Raw genomic sequence first — 23,955 nt, forward strand, 5'->3', positions numbered from 1 at the left:
AAGGGCTCATCGCCAGTCACTCGAGGCTTTCGGATCAGCTTGCACATCGTTGTGTTCTGTCTGCTGGTCCAGGCTCTCCATGGTCTTCATTGCATAGATGGCTTTGTGTTTAGTGTTCTTCATGTTCCTGATCCTGATGTTTATGGTCTCCTTGTCTTGATGTCTTGGTCTCGTCCCTTATCAGAATTCCTTCATCTTTAGTTTGGGATGTTTCCTGATGTTCCTGATGTTTGCAGTCCAGCCCTGATGTTCCTGATTACCATGTTACTGATGTTCCATGATCCAGTCCTGATGTCCATGATGTTCCATGATCCAGTCCTGACATCCATGATGTACCGTGATCCAGTCCTGATGACCGTGATGTCCCGTGATCCAGCCTTGATGTCCTGTACCTTTGGTTCCTTGATGTCCACCTTTCCTCATTCGCAGCGCAAGCCTCCGGAGGGTAATCCTTGCTTGAAACCAAGTCTTGTCTTGGTCCTGAATCCTTGCTTGAAGCCAAGTCCTGTCTTGGTCCTGTGTTTTGAACTTTGCAGGCCCTCAGATTCCTAGTGTCTGCTCTGTCCATGTGTTGGACTCTGGTACCTGCATCAACAAAGCATGGTCCGCGACCAGACACAAGTGGCTGTGTAGGGCACGTCCTGTGCAGGCCTCTCAGTTTCTGGGACATGTCCTTCTCACTTGCTCCATTATCTCATCTAGAGTCTGCCCCGCATTCAGCATGATCCGCTACCAGTCCCGCGGGTGGGCTGTATAGGGCGCGCTGCATCACAGCCTCAACCTAGCACTTGACTTGATCTTGGACCTTGAACCTGAGTCTTCGTCTCCTGAACCTTGATCCTAATCTTTGTCCAAGTACCTACGTCTTCACCTGAGTCTTCGTCCATGTACCTTCGTCTTCACCTGAGTCTTCGTCCAAGTATCCAGGTCTTCCCTGGCCTCTGTCCAGCCTGCCGCTTCTTGCCGTTACCCAGCAGCAGATCTGAAAGGGCTTGGAATGGTCAGAGGACTGTTCATCGACCACCTTTGTGTTGTTGGTCTTCTTGTAGCATGCAGGTCTGGTGGAAGGTCAGGATCTTCAGCCTGTTCCTGTTCTGGATAATCCACTCCTTGCCTTCACTCTAGCCTTGTTCCTGCTCCATCCGTGCCTGTACCAGCTCACCTCCCGTGGTGTGTCTTGGGGCTCCTCCCTGAGTCAGGCCTTGGTTCAAGGGTTCACATTCCTTTCCAGATGCATCGTGCCTCCAAGCTCCTGACCGGGCCTGAGGGTACGCTTCATAACAGTACCCAAAGGCCATAAGCTCGGTCCCGATGAGCGATTTCCACAACAGGTTCCAAAGGCCATGAGCTCGGTGAGCTGTGCCTGTGAGCTTAAGTTTCCTAGACTTTTTGATAACCTGACCTTTTGCCCAGAATGTTTGCTTCAAATTTCCTGGACTCTTTTGCTTGGTTAAAAATTGTTTCTGTTTGCCTTTATTTTTGAGTATGTCCAGATTTTCTCGACCCGCAGGAGGCGCCTGCATCCAGTTTTTTAAAACTGGTCCAGCCCTGGAACTCCTTTTCGACCAGCAGGAGGTGCCTGCACTAGTTCCAGAGACCATCTCTGTTTAGTCCCACAGAGATGTGGTGTTCCATCCTGGGTTCTACACGACCGGTAGAAGGCGCCTGCACCCAGGTTTCTACATCAGTCACCTAACTTTGTTTCTTCTTCAAGATTCATCACGCTTCAAGTAGGGTATACCTAGTTGAATTAAGATTCTTCAATGACTCCAGGTCCTTGGGTTCATACGACCTGCAGGAGGTGCCTGCACCCTTGACGTGGCTCATCCATGCTCTCTTCAGCTCGGTGCTCATCATGGGACTATTCACAGCTATTATCCTGACACTGCTCTGCACTAATGGGAGCTCCAGCTTCTAACTCCAGACTTCCTATTACCTTGTCTCTTTTCCTCGATTCCAGCATGGTCCATGATTCCTACCTTCAGGCTTCTATGAAAAGCCTGTATTGTCCTTCAGCTCAAGTTCCATCAGGAAGGACCCCCTGTTCCATCTAAGGATGGATCTTTAAGAATGAGTAGCTTTCGCTAACCTTCAAACTGTCCTTCTATCAAGCCATTCTGGAAGATCCTATTCAAGAAAGCATCCCTTGTTGTTGTAAACTGGGCATGTTGTTCTGTTGACCATCTAGATGCCCTATGGACTTTATCATGGTATGAGAGCCCATGTAACAAGTGGGCCATTCCTTAAAGGCAATTCCTTCTTAACCTTTCAAAGAGACTTTTTCTAATTCATCTGGCTTTACAAGAGTTTGGGTTCGGTAACCCTGTGCATCTCTCTCTCCATCCATCTCAACTGATTTCTTGACTCCGTCCATAGGAACCTCTATTTCACTATCTTATGAGAGTTTGTAGTAGCTCCTAGAATTCCCAAGATACAACATTCTCGTACTAAACTGTAGAGACTTCTCTCATCTGACCTTGCAAGCCTGGAAGCAGTAATCTTGAGCTTTCTCACTCTTGCAGTCTGCAGTCTGGAATCCTCCATCCCCATAAGGCAAGTTGCCTCCAGGATCAACTCTCCATCAACTAAGTCATGTCAGTAGACCTCCATTAGAGTCCTCCTGTCACCACTGCTTATTTAAAACAGTTGTCACTTGCAAGTTTGTCCAATATATTCCGGAGTGCCATCCTTGCATCTAAGATTCCAACACCGATGCCTTAAACCACTATTGGTTATTGCTTTCAAGAAGAAGATGTGGTGGAGATGTTCCTCATTTTCGTCTTAATTTTAATTATAATGCTACTGGACTATTCTTTAAGATGCCAGTGCTACTTCTGTGCCTCCAGTTCAACCGGGGTCATGTCGTCTTTGAGTTTATTTGTCTGTCTACATTCAGTATGTTGCTTCGCTTCATCGCTTCATCTCCTTCCAAGCCTTGAAAATCCTTGTGTTTGGACCCCCAAGTTCCCCAGCTGGTATAGAAGATATGCCTTCTCGCCTTCAGCCATTGAGAAGAGGTTAAAGAGGGGCTTTGAGGAGGGGGTACTGTTACGAATCCTGCTTGCGGAGCCATCCCATGAGCAGGCCTCTCCATCTAACTTACCCTACTCACCGCCGACATTCTGCCCAACACCGCACTGCCTTTCCACGGCAGGGAGCCACTGAGACTGCTGTTCCTTCGCAGCCCAAATTGCCACACTGCTGGGACCCACCTCATGCGACAAGTGCACCGACAAGTCCAAGCCATCGCGGCCCTGCTCGTGCCACCACCGAAATACCACTATCACAGCATGGAGCCACCACCGAGATCTTCCGTGAGTGGTGGGGGGAAGCCGCTGCTGCTCCGACATCATCTTGCGGCCTGGAGGCCTCCCCGATGCCTGCCTGCTTGCCTGCCTGCTCCTCTGCCTGCGCAGCAGAGGATGCCGACACCACTGTCCATGGTCCTGCTTCACTCTGGGCCCTCCTCTAGGTGCATGCCTCTTCAGTCTATTTAAAGGGCCAGAGGCAGGAAAAGCCCAAAGCCCTTGTTGATGAGGTCATCAGTCCTCGCCTAGTTCAGCCCTATATAAGGGCTCATCTTCAGTCAGTCAAGGCCTTCGGATCAGCTTGCACATCATTGTGTTCTGTCTGCTTGTCCAGGTTCTCCGTGGTCTTCTTTGTGTAGATGGCTTCATGTTCAGTGTTCTTCATGTTCCTGATCCAGATGTTTCTGGTCTCCTCGTCTTGATGTCTTGGTCTCGTCCCTCATTGGAATTCCTTCGTCTGTAGTTTGGGATTTTTCCTGATGTTCCTGATGTTTGCAATGCAGCCCTAATGTTCCTGATGTCCATGTTCCTGATGTTCCTGGTGTTCCGTGATCCAGTCCTGATGTCTGTGATGATCCGTGATCCAGTCTTGACATCCGTGATGTCCCGTAATCCAGCCTTGATGTCCTGTACCTTTGGTTCCTTGATGTTCACCCTTCCTCATTCACAGCGCAAGCCTCCGGAGGGTAATCCTTACTTGAAGCCAAGTCTTGTCTTGGTCCTGAATCCTTGCTTGAAGCCCTCGGATTCCTTGTGTCTGCTCTGACCATGTGTTGGACTCTGTTTGGTACCTGCATCGACAAAGCGTGGTCCGCGACCAGCCACAAAGATTTGCATTGGCTCCCTATAAGCTACAGAATTCTTTTCAAATCACTCACCATCATCCATAAAACCATTCATTACCTGGTCCCGCTTGACCTACAAATCTCACTTAAACTGCACCACTCTTCCAGACCTGTCAGGGAAGCTTACAAGGGATCTCTATATGCCCACTCCTTCAAAGCCGCCCATTTTTCATCTACCAGGGACCGGGCCTTCTTGTTAGCTGGTCCCACCATCTGGAATGCCTTACCTCCAGATCTTAGACTGGAACCCTGCCTACAGGCTTTCAAAAAAAATCTTAAGATGTGACTGTTCAGACAAGCCTTCCCTAACCAGGGCTAACAACAGACACATAGCATCAGCCATATCTAGATAAGATCATGACTCTCTTGCACTTACTTTCTCTTTGTTGTAATTAGTTCATGAGTTATCTGTCCCCTCTATGCTCTTCCTCCCCAGTTACATACCCCTGGTTTATTGTAACTTTAAACTTCCACTAGATTATGTTATTTCTTTGTTCCTTGTAAACCGATATGATATGATCTTTTTTCATGAATGTCGGTATATAAAAATGTTAAATAAATAAAATAAATAAATAAACAAGTGGCTATGTAGGGCACACCCCTGTGCAGACCTCTCAGTTTCTGGGACATGTCCTTCTCACTTGCTTCATTATCTCGTCTAGAGTCTGCCCCGCATTCAGCATGGTCCGCAACCAGTCCCGTGGGTGGGCTGTGTAGGGTGCGCTGTGTCGCAGCCTCAACCTAGCACTTGACTTGATCTTGAACCTTGAACCTGAGTCTTTGACTCCTGTACCTTGATCCTGAGTCTTCGTCCAAGTACCTACGTCTTCAACTGAGCCTTCGTCCAAGTACCTTCGTCTTCACTGAGTCTTCGTCCAAGTATCCATGTTTTTCCTGGTCTCTGTCCGGCTTGCCGCTTCTTGCCGTTACCCAGTGGCAGGTCCGAAAGGGCTTGGAATGGTCGGAGGACTGTTTGTTGACCACCATTGCGTTGTTGGTCTTCTTGTAGCATGCAGGTCCAGTGGAGGGTCAGTATCTTCAGCCTGTTCCTGTTCCGGATAATCCACTCCTTGCCTTCACTCCAGCCTTGTTCCTGCTCCATCTGTGTGGTACCAGCTCACCTCCCATGGTGTGTCTTGGGGCTCCTTCCTGAGTAAGGCCGTGGATCAAGGGCTCACATTCCTCTCCAGATGGATTGCGCTTCTGAGCTCCTGACTGGGCTTGAGGGTGTGCTTCATAACAGTACCTGAAGGCCATAAGCTCAGTCCCGATGAGCGTGCTCCGCAACAGTTGACTGATGTACAGTTAATTTTCTTCTTCTGGATTAATATCCCTTATCTCAGGTATCTGGGTAAAGCTTCCCAAGGTGATTTTAAATTGCACAAAGCTTTCCCAGCAGCCAAATGGGATTCCTTTTGGAGGGGTCCCCTCAAACACTAAATGTCATAGCTGAAATCAGTTTATTAACATTCACCCAGCCTGTTCTTATCCCAGAGGGCAGAAATCCGGTTGGGAAACTCCAGGATCTTGATCCTTCTCCTTAGTCTTGGTGACAGTGACTTTATCAAGCAGGAAATGTCTCTAGAAAATGGTAACCAGGCTATCCTAGCCCTGGAACCCTAGTGGGGAGGGGTGGTTAAAAAAACTCTCCACAAAAAATATGCAAATACTTGCTTTCTGTAAAAATCTCTCAGTAACAGCTGATCACTGTCACTGGTGCTTGCTCAATCTAGGGAGGAGATTAAAGCTCCCAGGTCTTCAGCCCTTGTCTTTTATGTCTGGGGAAGCCTTCTCCAAAGAGTGCAGCCGTTCCTTCTGGAAAAAATCAGGATACATCTTAGCTAATCAAACATCTTATGCTGTGGGTACTTTCACTGGTGCTTGCTTCACCTAAGAAGTAGAGTTAGGCTCATAGGTCTTTAGCTCCTCCATGAGAGTCCTGAAAGGAGATTCAGCAAATATCTACCTCACTGCAAATAATTAGGGGACAACTTTCTGGCGGGGTGTGTACAGAGAGTAACATCTTCAAAAATAAAATACATGATGAGGCTGGGAGGCTCCAACCGCTAAGCTCCTACCCTCTTTGGGGCATGATGACAGGTTACCATCTTCCACTCTAGATGGCAAGGATTTGGACATGACTTTCTTCATCTCAGTACTCAAACAACTTTCCTCAACTTGGCTGGCTTCTCCTCTCTGTCTAATGAGTTGTTCCATACTATACATGCTCAGACTCCTGCTCTCCTTGTGCTAAGTTAGCTGTGCCCTTTGCTCATGCTGCTTTATAGATCCTGAATGGCTGAATAATGATCATGGGCTGGGTGACATCCATGCCTGCACATGATTATCTTCTTCTACCTCTTCTGGCACAATTTCTTCCACTGAGCCATCCCACAGTGGGAGTAACGGCCATCTTGTGCACCTTAGCGGTTTTTCGCTGAGTCCTCCCAAACTGCACAACAGTTGTAAAACATCTCTCTTCTCTTTGCCACTATTTAAATTCACCCCCATGGATGTCCTTGGATTCCTATTCATGCATATCTTGTGTAATCCCCTCTGCGGAATCTGCACACTGTTGTCCCTGGGGCTACTTGTACTCCCAGATGCCCCTCTTCTTATAGAAACACAGTCTACTTGCCCCAGAGTGCTGGGGTTCATTCCAAAAGGGAGGAACATTAACATCCAGGGCCCTAGGCTCACGGGGTGGGCACCAACACAAAGACTTTTAGTCTCTATTTGGTTGCTGTCTCAGCTATAATCATTATTTGGATGTCCTTTCTTTTGAGCACCTCTGACTCTGAAAGAAGACACTGGACACTCTGGTGTGGTGTTCTGCAGTCAAAAATATTTGAAGTCCAATTCACATCAAAATTCTCCAGTTTATCATCACAGAAAAATAAACAGTCAAAAGGTACTTGTTCCTTAGATTTATCAGCCAAGTCAGTGTCCTTTAGGATGGCATGCACTAGGTAAAGATCCAATACTCCTGAGTGACAGACAATGGGATGCTAGAGGGGCTGGGATCTCCTATCTCTTTCTCCTATGGTAAAAGATGGACTTCTGGTGGTAGAAAGTTCCAAAAAGTGTTCAATACCCAAAATCTCTTCTCCTCAGTGGGCAGGAACTGGTGGCAAAATAATTCTTCCCAAAACAACCAGAACAAAACTCTGCAAAATACTTCTCTCTTCTTCTGTTAGGTCACTGCTATCTCTCCTTAGCTGAGTGGAAAAATTGACAGCACCTTATCCTGACCTCCCAAGACAGATGTGACAAATCCTCCTCAGGCAGGAGCAGGATCCCAAAAGGCAACACTCTAAGAAAAAAACCAAACAAACCCACAAACTGTTCTCTCCAACTCCTATTCCACTCTTCCAAAACAATTCCTTTCAGAACTGGGGTGTACTGATCAGGGCAGAGTCTCATTCCTTAGTTCCAGGTTGAAGGCCCATTTTGGGACATCTCATCTGCAGCTATCTTTCTTCTCCAAAACTATTACAAATGCACCACTTCCCCTGTATCAGGCTGTGGGGCCCAAACAAATGGGGAACACTCAACAAACTCTCCTGATACTCAAAACTGCAACTCAAAATACTATGCTTCTCCACATGCACTACCTGTTTTTATAACAAACTGCTGATCAATCCAGATAAGTCTCTGTAGGGGTGCCTAGCTGCCTACAGGGATGATCTATAAACTAGGGGTGTGCATTCGTTTTGAACTTAAATGTAAAACGCTACTTTTTTTTTTTTAACTTAAAAAAGTGATGAGGCGAAAACGATCAGATTTCCAACTTATTCAACATAGCTATGTTGAATACGTTGGAAATCGCGATTGTTGATCCAAAATAAAAATTTAAACCCCTCACCTTCCTTAATCCCCCCCCAAAGACTTACCACAACTCCCTGGTGGTCCAATGAGGAGTCAGGATGCCATTTCTGAATTCCTTTGCGAGGAGCACGTGACGTCGGCGCCACATCGGAGTGACGCGGCGTCACGTGATTCCCCGTGGGTTTGCTCCGGGACCCTCGTTTGACCCAAAAGGAACTTTTGGCCAGCTTGGGGGTGTCAGGAGGCCCCCCCAAGCTGGCCAAAAGTTCCTTTTGGGTCGAACGAGGGTCCCGGAGCGAACCCGCGGGGAATCACGTGACGCCGCGTCACTCCGACGTGGCGCCGACGTCACGTGATTCCCCACGGGTTCGCTCCGGGACCCTCGTTCGACCCAAAAGGAACTTTTGGCCAACTTGGGGGGGCCTCCTGACACCCCCAAGCTGGCCAAAAGTTCCTTTTGGGTCAAACGAGAGTCCTGGAGCAAACGCACCGGGAATCACGTGACGCCGCGTCACTCCGACGTGACGCCGACGTGACGTGCTCCTTGCAAAGGAGTTCAGAAATGGCGTCCTGACCCCGCTGGACCACCAGGGAGTTTTGGTAAGTCTTGGGGGGGGGGGGATTAAGGAGGGTGAGGGGTTTAAATTTTTATTTGCACATATGGACATAGACTCAACTTATGGAATTCTCCATATGTCCATATTGAACGCAAATGACCCCCCCTTTCGACTTATGGACTTATGAACATAAACTTTTGGTCTGCACATCCCTACTATAAACTACTCTCTCCTCCTAAAATCCTAGCCTAGAACTTAAGCTAGGGACAAATTTGTTTGTAGAGACCTATCACTCTCTACATGTAAATGTTTGAGGCCCTCAAATTCTTTCCATTTACTTTTTTCAGGTAATTATCCCTTCTCCTCTCAGCATCTTCAAAGTTCAGGAATGTCTGGCCAGGATGTAAGCTTGTTTACATAATTACTCTGTGCCATAACCACAGAGGAAGTGTGAGAAACAATAGGGCAAGGAAATAGTAAAAAGGCAGACGATACAGATTATTGCCAGAAATCAAAGAGTTTTATAGTTCCAACTATGAAAATCTATATAAGATGGGGCAAGGAATGGTGGTGGTAGGGGTCTAGTACAGTACTCACTAATGTTAACTATGCTCCCCCCCAAAAAAATATATCAGATCTGCTATACCTCTGTATTTCAAGAACAAATATTTAAAAAAAGACAGAAATGTACTTGTGGAGGTAGACAGAAAGATTTTCCAGTGTATACTCTCCAAATCCTAATATTTGCCCTGCAGTAAAAATTGAATGAATTAGAAAAATCATGCCGATGGACAATCAACCTCACAAATCATATTTCTGCCATACTCTTCATTAGTTAGGAAAACATTAAAACCATGAGATCCATATTCAGCCACTGTGCAGCTCAGCTAGTTAGCCAGATAAACGTATTTATTTTTTATTTATTTTTAGATTTTTATATACCGGTGTTCCTATATGAAATAAAGATCACATCGGTTTACATTGAAACAGAACATGAAAATTGCCAAAAGGCATTACATAGAACAAGGTTATGAAACTTGGAACAGTGTACATAAGTTCAAAATTTAACAATAACGTTGTAACATTGATGACCAAAAGATAAAGGAGAAAAAAAAAAAAAAAAAAAGACTTAAACAATTAAGTTGAAAGGTCTTATTGAGCATAAAAATTATAACGTATAAGTGAGAAAGTCTCAAGTGTCCTGCAGCAAGAGATTAGATACCGAAGTAGGTAGTGGTATGGAAAATGGGGGTTTGTGAAGAAGATATGTTCTTGCTGGTTGGAGGGGAAAAAATGATGATCATGGTCCTGGAAAAGCTTGGCTAAAGAGCCAGGTTTTAAGTTTTTTTTTGAATGAAGAGTGGCAGAACTCAAGCCGAATGTCTGGTGGGAGCGCATTCCATTGAATGGGGCCTGCTGTAGATATGGCACGTTTATGATGCGAGGATTTTGTTGAAGGTACATAGAGTGTGCCTTTATATGCTCCTCTGATGGGTCTAGAGGAGGAGTGAGGGCGTAGTTGGTTACATAATTGAAGAGGAGAGATATTGTGAATGGATTTATGAATTACGGTGAGTACTTTATATAGGATCCTTTGCTTTATAGGCAGCCAGTGGAGGAGCTTGAGAATGGGGGTGATGTGATCTCTTTTATTCGTATTGGTAAGGATTCTGGCTGCAGAGTTCTGTAGCATTTGGAGGGGTTTGATGGATGAATATGGAAGGCCAAAGAGAAGCGAATTGCAATAGTCGACTTTTGATAGAATAATGGCTTGTAGGACCATCCGAAAATCGTTGAAATAAAGAAGAGGCTTCAATTTTTTTAAGACTTGTAACTTATAAAAACAGTCTTTGGTGGTTGTGCTTATGAATTTTTTAAAATTGAGCTGATTGTCTAGCATGATACCTAGATCTCGAACATGTGGTGAGTGATTTAATATGGGAGTGGATGAGTTGAGTAGGTCAGCTGGGTTTAGAAGTTTGATGTTGATGTCTTGATTGATGATTAGGATCTCAGTTTTGTTGTTGTTAAGAATGAGGCAAAGGCTGGCTAAGTATCTGGCTAACTTATCCTATATATTCTGTAGCGCAGCCACACTGCTGAATTCATCCAGCTATCTTAAAGTTAGCTAGATACGTTTACCTGGCTAACTTCAGAAGATATCTAAGAGCGACCAGAATTAGCTGGATGAGTTATCCGGCTATCTCTGGATTTAGCTAGATAACCTACCTCCCTAAGGGGGTCATTTATCAAAATGCGCTAAGGCGTTTTCACATGCGTTAAGGGCCTATCGCATGCAAAAAGCCCCATTAACGCATGCGATAGCACCATATCACATGGTGCGATGCAAATTTGGAAAAGAGGAGGAGTGGGCTAGGTATGTGAAATGCTATCGCACAGACTTCACACTGATTTTAACTACACCTTTTTGAATAGCATTAAGCCATGCAATAGCTTGTGTTACCAGGTGGTAAGGTTTTATTGCATTTGGTGATGTCTCCTGAAAGGCCTGTTTGAGTAGAGAGAGAGAGAGGGTGCCTAGCTATAGTACCCTCTCCCTAAATAGGTATTTGTATCTCTATGGGAGGCCCACCTAGTAACTCGAGATGAGGTTTAGGTATAAGTGTAGGGGGTTAGGGGCCACTTTGACATTCAATATGAGACGAACGAACAGAACAGTGGTCTCTTGTGAAGATCTGAGGACCGACAGAGAGAGGAAACTCACTCCAAGATGAGATTTATGCAATGTTCTCTTAACCTAGCTTGATGGACTCTCTACCTGGGTAACATCAAGCTAGGTGGAGAGAACATTGCAGCAATCTCATCTTGGAGTGAGTTTCCTCTCTCCGTCGGTCCTCAGACCTTCACAAGAGACCACTGTTCTGTTCGTATGACTCATATTGAATGTCAAAGTAGCCCCTAACCCCCTACACTTATACCTAAACCTCATCTCGAGTTACTAGGTGGGCCTCCCATAGGGATACAAATACCTATCTAGGGAGAGGGTACTATGGCTAGGTTCTCTCTCTCTCACTCTCTCTCTCTCTCTCTCTCTCTCTTTCTCTTTCTCTTTCTTGTCCCCCATTGGTTGAATACAGGAAATACATCAGGTCTGGCACTTATCGCACAGTCTGAAAAGGTTAGCGCAATGTGCACTAACTTAGCTCTTCACATAGGTAAATAGTGAAAATTGCGATAAACTGTAAATCAGCATAAACCATGCCGCAATTGCATGCGATACTTATCGCATTTTGATAAATCCAGGCCTAAGTCAGCTCCTCGCCATTATGACCATTCCCCTCTCACCACTTAGCCAGATTAATACCTAGCTGGATAAGTATTTATCTGGTTGTGATGGCTGCTGATCATGGCCAAATATTTAAAATGCTTAGTCAGATAAATCAGAACTTATTCAGCTAAGTGGTGTTGAATATTATTCTCCAGATGATTAGTACAGAATGAGAGCCCTGCACATATCAACAAGTGTAGCGTTGCAGAAAAGTTTAAAGGGTCTATGTCAAGTTCACATAGAGGGTAGGATAAAGGAAGCCTATATGGTATTTTATTATGGTGTTGTTACCTGGGATTCTACTACTTAACAACATTAATATAGATGTTAACATTTTAATCATCAGTTACCCAAACTAGAGGTGCACTGTCATTTTAGCAAATGCTAATCATATTAGTGTGTGCTAAAAAAAATCAACACATGGTAAAATGATTTAGTGTGCATTAATTCCAGTTAACACACACTAAATGGGTTTTAGTGTCCTCTAAAATAAAATGGGGCAAAAATCCTAAACAATCCCCAAACAGCACAAATGAAATATTTTTCGGTTTCACACGCTTAACCCAAATCTCTTTGGTGGCTACTGGGAATAAAATCATAAATATTATTCTGAGTTATGTTTCAAAAGTATTTGATAGGATAAATCACAAGATTACACTAAAGAAATCTGAGATCCCATGTATTCAGTTAGTGCTTTTATTTGAGAAAAATCCCTCTATAAAGGGCGGAAAATATTCTATCTGCCAAACTTAATATCATATCAACTGAATATTGTAAAATGTGTACGTATACCTCAAGGCAACAGAGATGAGTCATTATGTTCTTGATCATGATCAATAGTTCTACTTAATTATGATCTACACTGATGACAACTATGTGGTCTAATCTTCACAGATCTTCAAAAACTTATGACCTAAGGGGCGGATTTTCAGAGCCCTGCTCGCGTAAATCCGCCCAAAACCGGGCGGATTTACGCGAGCAGGGCCCTGCGCGCCGGTGAGCCTATTTTACATAGGCTCACCGGCGCGCGCAGAACCCCGGGACTCGCGTACGTCCCAGGGTTTTCTGAGGGGGGCGTGTCGGGGGCGTGTCGGGGGGCGGGCCCGGTCGACGCGGCGTTTCGGGGGCGTGTCGGCCGCGTTTTGGGGGCGGGTACGGGGCGTGGCTACGGCCCGGGGGCGTGGCCGCGCCCTCCGTACCCGCCCCCAGGTCGCGGCCCGGCGCGCAGCAGGCCCGCTGGCGCGCGGGGATTTACGTCTCCCTCCGGGAGGCGTAAATCCCCCGACAAAGGTAAGGGGGGGGTGTAGACAGGGCCGGGTGGGTGGGTTAGGTAGGGGAAGGGAGGGTAAGGTGAGGGGAGGGCAAAGGAAAGTTCCCTCCTCGGCCGCTCCGATTTCGGAGCGGCCTTGGAGGGAACAGGGGGAGGCAGCGCGGCTCGGCGCGCGCAGGCTATACAAAATCGATAGCCTTGCGCGCGCCGATCCAGGATTTTAGTGGATACGCGCGGCTCCGCGCGTATCTACTAAAATCCAGCGTACTTTTGCTTGAGTCTGATGCGCAAGCAAAAGTAGGCTGTTCGCGCACCTCTTAAAATCTACCCCTAAGTAACTAAGGGGGTCATTTTCAAAAGCGATCGCACGCGAAAAGGGACTTTTCACATGCGATCACTAAATGGGGGTGGAGTCGGGGTGGAGTCGGGGCAGAGTCGGGGCGGAGTCGGCCCTAGAAGAGGAGGAGTCGTGGTGGCACCGGGGCTGACTCTGCAGAGACATCGCTGGCGGCGAAAGGTAAGGACCCTTATTGCTGCCAGTTTTGCGCCAAATAACAACATCTTTTATGGTGTAGTTATTTGGTGCGAAAGCCGGCAGCCAGCTCGCCGCAGTGGTGCAATGGCTGCCGGCTTTCACAGGCCTGCCCCCCCGCCCCCCATTACCGCCAGATTTTCTAAGGTCTATGACCTTAGAAAATCCAGGCCTAATAGAGTAAACTCTTTTGATTTCAGAAAATCTCATTCTTGGCTCTCTTTCACAATGTATATTATGCTCTGGTGTATATATCGATCTGCTTTATATATATATTGACAGTTTGGCCTGGATTCTTAGAAAATCTGGTGGTAACGGGGGGCAGGGGGGTGAAGCGGGGGGGCGGGCCTGTGAAAGCCGGCAGCAATTGCACCACCGCGGTGCTATCACTGCTGGCTTTCACAAACCAATAGCGCCACCGTGAAAGGTGGCGCTATTGGCCGTGTTACAGATGGCGATAAGGCTCCTTACCTTTTCGCCATCAGCGATGTCTTCATGGCGTCCACCCTTGTGCCACCCCGACTCCTCCCCTTCTGGTGCGGACGCTACCCAGAACCCACCCCAATCTAGGTATCACATGCGAAAAGTTCCTTTTCCCGTGCGATACTTTTGGAAAATGACCCCCCTTTATTTGCTAATCTATATGAAGGCTATTTAGAACTACTGTGCAATAGTGCCTCATTGAAAGCCAACTAAATAAATTATTGATCTTCCAAAAGGTTCAATATGATCAATTCTCAAAATCAAAGTTTCACTTTACATACCAACTCAAGTATTTTGAGATATTTTAAGCATTCATTCCTTGAGTTTTGGGAGAAAGATTTGGCCAGATATGAAACCTCCCATCTGTTCCTTGAAGATGTAGAGTGTCCATATCCAAAAGAGAATTGGACATAAGAAATGGCTAGTTCATGGATGCTTGATCCCATACATGTGATTTAAGTATATGGCTTTCAATCTTTCTATGGCTGTTACCAATAAATAGACTAATGGTAAATTTAAAAGGAATGCACGTACATCCATATATGTGTGTATCAGTGCACGAGTGGAGAGATACCCATAAATGTGTGTATCAATGCATGAGCAGAAAAATTTGCTCCTCATCAGAACCAGAAGTAATGTTACGCAGATAATAAGCTGATGTGCCCCATGGTCAGCTTTTTTAAAATGTGGACTTATACGTGTAAGTCATGGCCCCTCAAGGAATGCCCATGCCTCGCCCCTTTTCGACCTCCTTATTCTTGACATGCTTTACTCATGTGAGGCCTGCATACATGCATCTGTGGCTGGTTTTGTGTGAGCAATGCTTTTAAAATCGATCCATTAGGGCCTGATTAGCTAAGTTTGTTTCCTTAGAAACAGACTGTAGGATTTATCATTCCACTATAAATATAGCAGAATGATGAACCGCATCCAGAAAAGAGACAGGGAGATGATAGTGTGCAGCCGGCTGCAGTGCAGAAGTGTGTTTTTGCCCACTGCAGTTGAAGCTGTGCCACACACTATCGCCCCCATAGCACCACTGCAAAGGTGTTGTTATTTCTGGCGCTACTGCTGGCAATAATGTGTAAAACATTATGACCTGTAGTGGTACTGGCATAAAAATTTTATTTACCCTGCCCAAACCTCACCCTAACCCTGCCCCTTTCCCTCATTTAAATGTTAAAGTGACAATGCGGTTGTTATCACATGCGTTAGGGTGTTATCGCGTGTGTTAGGTCTAAGGCACACAATACAGCCCATCGCAATTTGAAAAATGACCCCCAGAATGAGAGAAAAGCCTTAATATATCAGAATCTTAGGGACTGTTTCACTACAGCTTTTCTCCCATTCTATGTCTATGGGGAAAATGCTTAGCTTGGTAAAATAATTGTTTTAAAAAATAATTATCAGCAAATATTTATTTTACTTTCGAAAATATTCAAGTTTAAATCAGTCATATTTTAGGGTTAGGGTGTTATCGCGTGTGTTAGGTCTAAGGCATGCAATACAGCCCATCGCAATTTGAAAAATGACCCCCAGAATGAGAGAAAAGCCTTAATATATCAGAATCATAGGAACTGTTTCACTACAGCTTTTCTCCCATTCTATGTCTATGGGGAAAATGCTTAGCTTGGTAAAATATTTGTTTTAAAAAATAATTATCAGCAAATATTTATTTTACTTTGGAAAATATTCAAGTTTAAATCAGTCATATTTTAGATTAATCCACAAACATTTAAACTAGAAAAGAAAGCAGAATTTCACACAGTTACACTGCCTTCTTTCGAGACTGCATAAGATGACCTTCAATTGACCTGTGAAAAGAATATGAAAAAACATGTTCTTAAAAAGTTTGTTAAGGATATAGAAGATTAATGAATATATTTTTGTTGGACACTCTTCCCTATATAGTGTGTTCAAAGTGATGGAATCATGTTATTTATTATATTTTTAGGTCATTTGCAATGTTAATTTATGAGTTTGATATCACTTTTGTCTTTCAGTTGTATGTTATTTTGAGAAATCCCTAGGGAAGAAAAGGATTTATATGCTTTGTATACACATTCTGCAGACTAAGCAGTCTCGCATAATTATTTTTGGCACTCACTAACTGATTAAAACATCCAATTTAACTCATGATCAGTAAGATTAAACCTTTTTAATATACCTCAAAAGTAAATTATCATTTACTACTTAAGCGCCCCTTTTTGCACATCTGCCCAATAAAGCCAATTTTTTTTTTTTTTTTTTGCATTAATGTACCTTTTAACGAGGATTTTCTTTTATTTCTTCCTCTGGGCAATATTGTGTTATCTTTTATAGAGAGGTAGGAGCAAAGATGAGATGGAAGCTGACTGTGCTTGTACACGAGTTTCTAATGTCATGCCAATTATAAGATGTTCATTTTTTCTCTTCTGTAAAGCATTAGCCATTAAAGAAAATGTTTCACTTGTGTGTTTACTTGATGATGGACAAATGAAAAATATTTGTAAAAACAACATTTCAAAAGAAAAGATTTGCATGATTTAGACTAAAATTGTACATTTTTTAAATGTTTTCATAGAAAAACAACTTTTAAATATGAATATGCCAATTTGATTTACTTTTGTGACAATGTTTAAAACTATACAAATTATTGCAAAGTCTGAAGGTACTTTTCCCTGTGGACTTTACACCCTGTAGACTTTTCATACTTTGCCTTTGAAAATTGCCAAGCGGAAAAAGTACCCACCAAGATTTGGGCCTTCTGTTGATACTCTTTCCCCCAGAATGTGGAGAAGATCTTCCAATCCATGATCCCATTAGAACCTATCCACCAAGATTTATCTGTAACCTGAAGCAAGACCTATCCCCCTGGCTAACCAGTGTAATAAATGCCATTCTAATTCAAGATTGTCTGCCTTGCTTTCTTAAAAAAAAAAGTCAAATCTATCCTAGAGAAGCCTGGCTCCAGTCCAAAAATAATTGGCAACTATCACCAAATCTCAAGGCTCCCTTTCTTGTCTAAGGTAGTAGGAAACGTGGTTTACCTTCAACTTCAAGATATCCTAGAAGAGTACAACAACCTGCATCATTACCAAACTGTCTTCAGAAAAAGCCATGATATGGAATTTGTCCTGTTGGCCATCACCAACAGTATGCACCTATTTGAGGATCAATATGGTCACACCCGCCTTGTCCGATATGTTCTTTCAATTGCCTTTGATACTGTTGATCACCAACTCTGGATCTGATGCTTAAGGGACATTGACATCGAAGGCATGGCACTTAAATGGCTTGAATCATTCCTATAATCAAGGAGGATAGGTCATAGATTCAAAATGTCCACAAGTCTCTTAATAAAGCTCTATGCAAATTTGTAATGAGTTTTCAGTGATATGTTATATGCGTACCTGGGAACTTTTAAGTTGTGGTCACCCTGATATTGCTGTTGATTAGCAGATGGCAGAGTGGCGAAGAATGGAATAATATGATTTATTTTTCTCTTCCTCTCTCCCCACTACCACAGCTGTCTCCCTTCCTCCCCTAGTTTCTCTCTTTCTTCTACCTCCCCATTTTCTCTCTTTCTTCCTCCTACCATCATCATTTTTCTCCCCACCAGAGATGATCCCAGCATAAATCCCCTTCCTCTCTCCCTGACCACAGCAATCCCTTTGCTCCTGCCCCCTATAAGTCACAGCTCCATCACTTATGCATCCTCATGCTACCCTTGGCTGAATAAGTACCAGGACCGGGAATCACAGCTGCAGATTGAGTTGTGTGTGTGTGTTGCAGCCCCTCTCCAGTTTCTCCCAGCATTCTGCTTGCAGTGTCTGCTCCAGACTCACCCTACTTCTCCTGTTCTCTGCAGGCTTAACGAGGAAGGGGAGTGGTTAAGCTATATTTAGAGATACCCAGAGATTTCTAGTGTTTACCCTGAAACCCTGCAACTGATGCAAATTCCCTGAGTCTCAAGGTGAAATCCTGAGAGTTCCCAGGTTTGGTCATACGACAGCATATCTTCAATATTGGTAAATGGCCCCTGACATAAACCATGATCATGATGATAGCTTTGGGAGGGACCTTCAGTTAGTATTTCAGAGTTTTATAGAGATAAAGTCGAATGGCACATCCTTCAGGCCAGGCCCAGGCATCAAGATCCAGCCTCCAAGCCAGGCCACTGCGTCAAGCTTGGGCCTGGGTGCTGACCTAGGCCAAGGCCCAGGTGTCAGGACTTGACCTCCGGGCCAGCTCTCAGCGTTGGGCCTGGTTCTGGGTCAAGGCCATGGCATAGGGACACAGCCTACAGGCTAAACCATGGCATCATTCCTGGGATCAGTCTCCGGCCTAGGCCAATGCTGAGGCATCAGCTTTCATAGTCTGAGGCTAAGATCTTGGCAACCTACCACAGCCTTGGCCTATGCAAGGCTCATACTTCAGCATGGACCTAGGTCTCAACAGCAGATCCTTACCAGTCTGGATAAGTGGGGAATGGGGGGATCCCGACCCCAGATTTTTTCCAGGAGGTAATGGAATGGGAGGCCTTGGGAGGCCCGGTTTCCTTATTTTGGGTCTTTTTTTTTTTAATGTTTGATTTTTTATACAAATGAAATGAATCAAACATTCCATAAACCAAAAATAGTGGAGAATAAAATGTTCCAAAAATAACTGAAAAATGATAACTAATTTTTTATCCCTGTATATACCTAATTTTTTTGGAAAGCTGTGCTATTTGATTTGAATAGTTTAGTATAGCAATGGACTCATTAGCGTGCATTAGCATGCTAATCAGCTAATTTGAATATGTTTGGCATTGTGGCCAGAATAATATGAGGTATTTCAAATACATCATGTTATCCTCACATTAAGCCATTTACTATGTGGTAAATGGCCTACATGGCTTAGTGAATGACACCATTACATTGTAAACCATCTGATGGTAGGAAATACCTACAGTACCTAAATATAATCCATTGTGAAGCTTCACAAAATAGAGAATATAAATTAGAATAATATTGTTTTTAGATTTGAATATGTGGTGGAACTATGTTTGTTTATAATCCAAATTATAGCTATACAATGCAAGGTTCCACATTTGGAATTAGCATTCAGGAAAAGGATCAACGCATCATCATTGATAATATATAGAAATCTGCTTAGTATGCAATAGGGATATGCATTCGTCCAGGATTTGTCCTGGATTTGTCCTGGTTCAGTCACCCTGAAAAATGAAGTGGATTTTCCAAACATTTCAGAAAAATTTGTTTTTAAGAGTTAGCGCACATTCCCCGTTAGTGCGCGTTAACCTTGAAATTCGGGGCGGCCAAAAAAAATCGTTCCGAACTGTGGGAAAACACAATTTCCCATGGTGGGCTGATAACGAAGGCCAAACCGAAAGGTGCGGCCAAATCACCTCTAGTATGCACCAGAAGCCAAGAAAGCAAATAGAATGGAAAGAATTATTAGAAAAGAAATAAAACAGAATAAAACGGAGAATATCTTAACACCTCTGTATACAGTTCTAGTCATCACATCTCAAAAAAGATATTGCAAACTTAGAAAAGGTTCAGAGAAGGGCGACCAAAATGATAAAGGGAATGAAATGATTCTCCTATGAGGAAAGGCTAATGAGGTTAAGACTTTTCAGCTTGGAGAAAAGGTTGAGGGGAGATATGATAGAGATCTATATAATATTGAATGGAGTGGAACAAGTAAACATGAATTGGTTGCTTACTCTTTCAAAAAGTACAGTGACCAGGGAACACACAATGAAATTACTAGGTAATACATTTAAAACTAATAAGAGAAAATATTTTTTTTTTTACTCACAGCATAATTAAGCCCTGGAATTCATTGCTAGAGGGTGAAATTAAGGTTGTCAGTGTAGCTATGTTTAAAAAAGGTTTGGCCAAGATCTTGGAGGAAAGGTCAGTAAACTATTGTTAAGGTGGAGTTAAAGAAATCTACTGCTTATCCTTGGGATAAGCAGCATATAATCTATCTACTAGGGATGTGCAGACAAAAAGTTTATGTTCATAAGTCCATAAGTCGAAAGGGGGGGTCAATTTCGGTCAATATGGACATATGTAGAATTCCATAAGTTGAGTCTATGTCCATACGTGCATCGATTCCCTAAATAAAAATTTAAACCCCTCACCCTCCTTAATCCCCCCCAAGACTTACCAAAACTCCCTGGTGGTCCAGCGGGGAGTCAGGACGCCATTCCTGTATTCCTTTGCGAGGAGCACGTGACGTCGGCGTCACGTCGGAGTGACGCGGACGTCACGTGATTCACTGCGCGTCCGCTCCGGGACCCTCGTTGGACCCAAACGGAACTTTTGGCCAAGCGGTGAATCACGTGACGTCCGCGTCACTCCGACGTGACGCCGATGTCACGTGCTCCTCGCAAAGGAATACAGGAATGGCATCCTGACTCCCCGGGAGTTTTGGTAAGACTTGGGGGGGGGATTAAGGAGGGTGAGGGGTTTAAATTTTTATTTAGGATCAACGATCGCGATTTCCAACTTATTCAACATAGCTATGTTGAATAAGTTGGAAATCGCGATCGTTTTCGCCTCATCACTTTTTTAAGTTAAAAAAAAAAAAAAGTTGCGTTTTACATATGCGGTCAAAACGAATGCACACCCCTACTATCTACCCTTTAGGATCCTGCCAGGGACTTGTAACCTAGAAACAGGACACTGGACTTGATGGACCTTTTGTCTAAACCAGTATGGCAAATCTTATGTTATTATGTACTTATGAAATCGTAGTGTATGACCATACTGGCCATTTTTTCTGTTTCAAAGAAATATGGGAACTCTTACTACTTTTCTTATCCTAATATATACTGTCATTGCTGTAGCTAGCTAGTCTATTGTTAACTTTGTTATGATAGTACAGATTGGTATGTATATGTTAAGCTGTGATGTTATATTCTGTTCTAAATATAAATAAAATATTTTATACTAAAACCAAGCAACACATTAATGTTGCCTGCCCGATTAAATCTTGCCTCTGATCCAACTGACTTTTTCCATGGGTAAAAGTGCACTTGGGGGCGGATTTTAAAACAATACGTGCGCCGGTACTTTTGTTCGCGCCATCGGCGCGAACAAAAGTACACCAGATTTTATAAGATACGCGTGTAGCTGCACGTATCTTATAAAATCTGGGGTCGGCGCGTGCAAGGGGGTGCACATTTGTGCAACCTGCGCGCGCCGAGCCCAGCGCGGCCTGCCTGTTCCCTCCGAGGCCGCTCTGATTTCAGAGCGGCCTAGGAGGGAACTTTTCTTCGCCTTCCCCCCACCTTCCCCTACCTAACCCACCCCCCCAGCCCTATCTAAAACCCCCCTTTACCTTTGCGCGCGTTGCCGGCAGCCCCGCTCCGTCCTCCAGTCCCAGGGGCGTGGTCCGGAGGCCTCGACCACGCCCCTGGGCCGGCGCCATGCCCCCGGGCCCACCCCCGAAATGCCGCGGGAACGCCCCCGGACACGCCCCTCCCTCCCCGTTTCGAAAGCCCCGGGACTTACGCGCATCCCGGGGCTTTACGCGCACCGGCGGCCTCTGCAAAATAGGCGCGCCGGTGCGCGAGGGCCCTGCGCACGTAAATCCTGCCGGATTTACGCGCGCAGGGGTTTTAAAATCCGCCCCTTGGTGTGTATCCCATCAACTACTTTCATCTGTGTCAAGGCAATTTCTATACATCCTATTACCTTGGTAAAATGCTTTTGAAAAGTGTCCTTCCTAAGGTCCATTCAGCAAACTTTGAAAAAAATCTTTAGGGCTTTAAAGTAAAAAGAAAAAAAAAAAAAGTTAACTTACAATATTAAAATCTGAAGCTTTTACATGAGAATAATAACAAAGTGCCAATTGCAACCTGTTAAGAACTCTAGCAGTTATTCATCCTTGTAAAGATGGAAAAGGTAGGTAAAATGTGATATAAAACACTCTTTTGTTTTGACTCAGGGAGCCAAGCATCTTTGGAACATTCACAGGTTTAGGGAGATCAGATGCTTGGGATAAAAATAAGATTAGCAGCATAGGAACCTCCAGTCAAAACACTGCAGTACTATTGTAATGTAAGACTTTTCAGTCTTTGGAGGCCTAGATTAACATACTTATAGGCTGATGCAGTATTGATGCGGGGAAAATGGGTGCTCATGATTGAGCGCCCGCTCTCCCAGTGCATACCAATCGACCTCTCTGGGGCACCCTATTTAATATTTAAATCGGCTGTCACAGTAAAAAGGAGGCACCAAGGGAAATTGTGCACCCCTAGCGCCTACTCGGTAGCGGATACCCAGGAGACGAGAGGTGTCTGTCAGCGGGTTAGGAAAATGGATGCTCGTTAATAGAGAGTCCCTTTCCTAACCTGACCACGGCACACTTTTATTAAAACTTTTTTTTTTAAATTGTTCTCCTTTTTGTTGCTCAAACTTAATATCGCCATGATATTAAGTAGAAGGAAGTACAGAAAAACAGTATTTTCTGCTTTCCCGTACACTTTTAGGGCTTTTCCGTACACTTTTGGGGCTGCTCAAAAACTAATGCAGGTATTAATTTTTGAGGGTAAAAATGTGCACAGTTGGGTACACAGTTTGTTTGTTTTTTGCATCAGGGATAATAGCTAATAGCCTCATCAACATGAATTTACATGTGATTAGCGCTATTAGCTTCACGGGAGTTTGGGCACACTGTATTGCATTGGCCTGTCTGTAAATGGTATGATGGACATTCTCCTTGGGCAATTGTAGAAATAATGAATAAAGCATACTTCATACAAGAGTATCTTGAAGCAGTATGCACTTAAAATGGGGAAGAAAAGGAAGCAGATGACTCTTACACTATCAGTTGGAGGATGCACTCTAATGAGAATTATGAATTCCTGAGATTTTGCATGTTGCAAGAAGTCACATATTAAGGACATCATTGACTAAACCTGTTTCCCACAGAGATAGAATGGGATATCATCTTTTTTGAATCTGGTCCTTATGTGACTGGAAGAGAGTGACAGCTTCCTATCCAATTGCAGTTAATTCTTTGAGAATTTACAGTAAATTATTGGTTCTCAAAGGTTAAACATTGCATTTTTTTTCCTGCATATGTGTCCTTGTAGTAATGAAAAGGCAAGGTAGCAAATAATAGCTTTTAGTTTTAGGCATGAGTAACTGAAACATGAAATTTAGGAAAGAAAAGCATATTCAATAAATAGCAATTGATAGATCAACCCCTTTTATAAGCAGTCAAATTCATTAGATGATTGAATCATCATTGAAATGCAATGCTCTCTTTCGCTACACTTGATTTATTTTTAGCTGTGGCTCGAAACTCAATAATTGTCATGGAAAGAGATGAAGGCAATTTGTCCGTAGTGAGTTTAAGCATAAGGGTCTAGGAACGAAAGAGGAAACAAAACACATGTACAAATGTCTTGGCTTTGGCTGTAAGAATAGTCAGGGTCTGATTATAAGGACTGTGGCAGAGAATTCATGGATTATTCATGTGTAATTACAGATCGCTACTGTGCTGGTTTAAATCATCCCTATGGCCCATTATGGTCCATAACAACTGAAATAGCAATTGTCATAGCAAGGTTTTGGCTCTGTCATAGAGTGTAGGCTCTAATCAATAATGATGAATGGTAAAATTTAGCATCAAGCAGAACAAAGTCTAGTTGGCTCTGTCCATAAATCTGTACAAACACCCAAGTAGCGCAGCTGCAGGATCTGGAAACCTGAAAGACTCCCTCCTCCCTGCCCTGACACACACACACACACACACACACACACACCTCCATAAAGAAAAAAAAAGAAAAGAAAAGAAATCTGCAATATGTCAATTCTAATAATCCATGTTCTGTTA

The sequence above is a fragment of the Rhinatrema bivittatum genome, chromosome 1 (assembly GCF_901001135.1).
Source record: "Rhinatrema bivittatum chromosome 1, aRhiBiv1.1, whole genome shotgun sequence".
Lineage (NCBI taxonomy): Eukaryota > Metazoa > Chordata > Amphibia > Gymnophiona > Rhinatrematidae > Rhinatrema > Rhinatrema bivittatum.